This window comes from Colobus angolensis, unplaced genomic scaffold (genome assembly GCF_000951035.1).
Source record: "Colobus angolensis palliatus isolate OR3802 unplaced genomic scaffold, Cang.pa_1.0 Scaffold179, whole genome shotgun sequence".
Classification (NCBI taxonomy): Eukaryota; Metazoa; Chordata; class Mammalia; order Primates; family Cercopithecidae; genus Colobus; species Colobus angolensis.
The window spans coordinates 1,783,753-1,788,348 of NW_012114921.1; positions in this window are offsets into that span (position 1 = coordinate 1,783,753).

Sequence of the window (4,596 nt, forward strand, 5' to 3'; positions counted from 1 at the left end):
TACCTGATGTAAATGACGAGTTGATGGGTGCTGACGAGTTGATGGGTGCAGCACACCAACATGGCACAAGTATACATATGTAACAAACCTGCACATTGTGCACATGTACCCTAGAACTTAAAGTATAATTTAAAAAAATTAAAAAATTAAAAAAAAATTTCTGTTAAAAAAAAAAAATATGTAGTCTTAGATTGGACTTTATGGCTGATTCAGCCAGGTAAAGGGATGGAAGGAGTCAGGAATCAGAATGGAGAAACATCCTGGACTGTGACTCAGTCCAGAACAAAGTGAGATTTGGCCTATTTGAAGAATGTAATTAACAAACCAAATCTCTAAGTAGATGTAGAAAAGTAACAACTAGCAAGATACCAAACAAACAAACAACAAACACCCAAGCGATCAGAAAACCAGATTCAGGAAACACTTTTTAATCTTGTGAAGAGTTTGGATTTTATGCTTAAGCAATGAGAAAACTCTCTCAACATCTTTATTTGTAATCCCATATTAATTATGTATTTATCATATTCTATTTTGTGTAATAGTTACCTCTCTTATGTACTATATACTCTCCTTCAGAGTAGGGTCCATATCTAATTAATCACTGAATTCATTCAGCATAGTACAAGACATCACATTCATAAAATTTCTCAATTTACAATTGTCCTTCTCAGGTGTTACCTCATTAAATCCTCATAATGACCTTTTGAGAGAAGGCTTACTCATTATTCCCTATTTGCAAACAAAAGTTACAGAAAGATAGAATGACTAGTGGTAAATGGAAAATCCAGGATGTGAACACAGGACTTCTGGATCCTTAACCTCCTGTCTCAGAATGCTTGTCAATGACAGAAATGCTCTATCTTCATTGTCTAAGAATGTTGCCACTAGTGCATTTGGTCACTGAGCACTTTAAATGTGGGTCGTGCAACTGAGGAATGGAATTTTACACTTACTTTACTTGAATTAATTTAAATTTAAATAGCCATCTGTAGCTAGTGGCTACTATATTGGACAATGTGCCTCTATATTATGACTTTTCTTCACAGCTGCTTAACTAATGTGTGCCAAATAAGCATATGAGTAGTTTAGGGGATTATAACATCATTCATACATGACTTTGGATTCTGTATTAGGCATATCTTTGAAATTTTTGTTCATAGTCCTGAATGAAATCAAAATCATAATTTTTAGTGTTCTAACACATTTTACCTTAAAAAAGTTCTATAAATTTTACATTTCTCCTGAGAATATACATTTTTTAAACTTTTGAAGTGTTGTAACATAATTTAACATGTTTGGCATTGTTTATATTACCTGTGGTAATATTATTCACATTTGTAATTAATTCTTTAATTGTTAAATTTTAAAAAATTAATAGAATAAAATTTAAAATTGTTAACATAGTTTTTCTATGATTTGTAATACATTTTTCCCCTAAGTTAGACAGAATATCATACTCTCCAACCATTCTTTAAAAAGTAATTAAGTAAATGCATCCTGAGTATATTAGTTCGCTAGGGCTGCCATAACGAAATAACACAGACTGGGTGACTTAAACAACAGAAATTTATTATCTCACAGTTCTGGAGGTTGGGAGGCCAAGATCAAGGTGCTGGCAGGGTTGGCTTCCTCTGAGGCATCTCTCCCTGGCTTGCAGATGACTGCCTTCTTTCTGCCTCTGTACAAGGTCCTTCCTTTATACAGGTACCCCTGGCGCCTGTCTGTGTGTCCTAATCTCTTCTTATAAGGCCATCATTGAGAATATATGAAGAGCTGACCCTAATGGCCTCATTTTACCTTAATTATCTCTTTAAAGTCTCAATCTCCAAATACTACCACATTCTGAGCTACTGGATATTGAGGCTTCAACATACGAATTTTGGAGGACACGGTATCATCCGTAACACCATTCTTCCAAATCCTCTGTTTCTGTGTCTGTTTTTCACAGGAGTTCTTCAAGAGTATTCTGAGAAACAAAAGTGGAGAGCATCAAATCATTTTTATAACTATTATGTTCTTTTTAAGTGTATAGTCTGATACAAGAGATGCTTGATTCAGGCAAAACACTCATCTTCAGTTTTTTATAGTGCAGAAAATTAGTGGAAAATGCCAAAGGCCAATCTTTAATTTCCAACAAGCATTTTAAAGCATAATGCCCTATAATTTTCATTAGAACTTAAAAATGTTAATTATTTTATGATCTATAATAAAAATGTAATTGTCATCAAAATTAGTCCTTCAGGCTAAAAATTTTACAGTGTATTTATTTCTTTAAATATACTTCTGATTTGAATGTTTGTTTCCTTAGGATAAGTTTTAACCTATGAAATAATGGAAACTGGCTTTGTATGGCAGCAGTATCCATTTTTTTCCTGATGACAATTTAGAATAAAAGGCACATTTTGATAAGTAAAACTGAAACACCATTAAAGATTAAACTTATAATGCACAACTCTGGATGAATTTTATCAGTACCCAGAACTAAATGACTAAATTCATAATATGCTAATGTGAAGAATAATAATCACTCAGTGTTGAAATCTTTAATGGCTCTCATCTTTAAAAGGATAGGCCATGTGAAAAGTATCCCACTTGCAGTGAGAGAATTGTGCTTTCACCACTTCCCAGCTGAGTGATCCTCAGCAAGTTATTCAATCTCTCTGAGCCTGGATTTTCACCTGTCCATGAAACCCAGACACTAGCCTCCCTATCTGTTTTTTCCATCTCACAATGATGTCTTTAAGTCATTCTGCGAGGTGATCTTTTTCACCATATTGCCACCCATATCAATTGGTGTGTTTTCTGGTGGATAGAAGAAAGTCAGTCTCTTTCCTTTTATATTTCTTATACTGACTTTAATTTTTATAATTTAAAATATTACTTAAAGATAGGATTTTTGCTTTGTCACTTTAAAAGTAGACAGCCCAAGTTAAAAATATATAGAATTAGAATCAATATTAATATCAAATGATGGAAACATAAAAGATGTTTATTAAATAAGTAATGTTAAGTTCTCAACATTATTATTTCACAATGTTCTTATCTAAACCTTAGATAGTTGGACAGTCAGAGTCTCTCGGGATGCTGTGGATGGAGGGCTTAGTAAACACCTTTTCTAATTCTGTAGTTCCATTGTATAGGTTGGTGCAAGTAGTTACATTTTTTGCCATAAAAAAATGATAAAAACTGCAATAACTTTTGCACCAACCTATACCCAAAGATAAGGCTTCCATTACCCTGCATTACAGGACAGCCTTGTTTTTCCCTCAACTACCTGAGAGTGCTCCTCCTCCTCCTCCTCCTCCATTTTGTCACTTTTCCACTTTTCCTTCTTTCCAGTGCCTGGATCCTTTTAAATCTAAATCAACCCCTTTCTTTACTCTTCCCAGGTAGTCCTTCCTTAACTTATTTCGTCATAGAAACTTCAGGCTCAGATGTGAGTGACAGCTTCTAATTCTGAAGAGATGCAAACAGGGAAGATTTGGTTACTTCTGATACTCTGCTTTTGTATATTTCTTCTCCTTTGTAATTTTTGGTCATACTCAGAGAAATAGGAGTAACATATACGCTACATTTTAGTGGAGTGTGAGTTTATCTCCTGCTAATAGTCCCACCACACTTAATAGTGAAGATTTATACCCACATCCTTAACTTAATTTGGAAACAATTATGCCCAAAGTGTGTCTATTTCCTTCCAAGACCCAAGCAACATAGAAACAAAGGCCAAAAATAACAAAAACCTCTTATGTTAAGAGTATGTTGGCCAGGGTTGTACCCAAGCTCTTTCTGATTCTTGTTTTGCTTTGGATTTGGTTTCTCTGCTTGTATATTTCTTATACCAACTTTACTTTTCATAATTGGAAATATCACTTAAATATAGATTTTTCACTTCATCATTTTAAAGGTAGACTGCCCATCTTAAAATATGTATATAATTAATATCAATATTAATATCAAATGATGAAATAAAACATTACAGGCCGGGCGCGGTGGCTCAAGCCTGTAATCCCAGCACTTTGGGAGGCCGAGACGGGCGGATCACGAGGTCAGGAGATCGAGACCATCCTGACTATCACGGTGAAACCCCGTCTCTACTAAAAATACAAAAACTAGCCGGGCGAGGTGGCGGGCGCCTGTAGTCCCAGCTACTCGGGAGGCTGAGGCAGGAGAATGGCGTAAACCCAGGAGGCGGAGCTTGCAGTGAGCTGAGATCCGGCCACTGCACTCCAGTCTGGGCGACAGAGCGAGACTCAGCCTCACAAAAAAAAAAAAAAAATTACAGTACATGTGGAAAAGATTCAAATGGACAATTCAGGATGATTTGACAATAGAAAGATCATTTTACATGCATTCATACTGAATGTTTTCATTGCATTTACTTATGAACACTATCTTTATGTGGGTCAGTAGGAAGGAGAAAGGGATCTAGTTCAAGACTAATCTTATTGTCTTGAACTAATGATTATGTTATCATTAGCAATAGCAACCATGCAATAGCAATTCATGCCAGGCTGTGTATCTGCAATAGCGATACGTGATCATTAGAAAAGGCGCAATCTGTAATAACGGTGGCTGCCTCCCATGTAGTAGGAAATA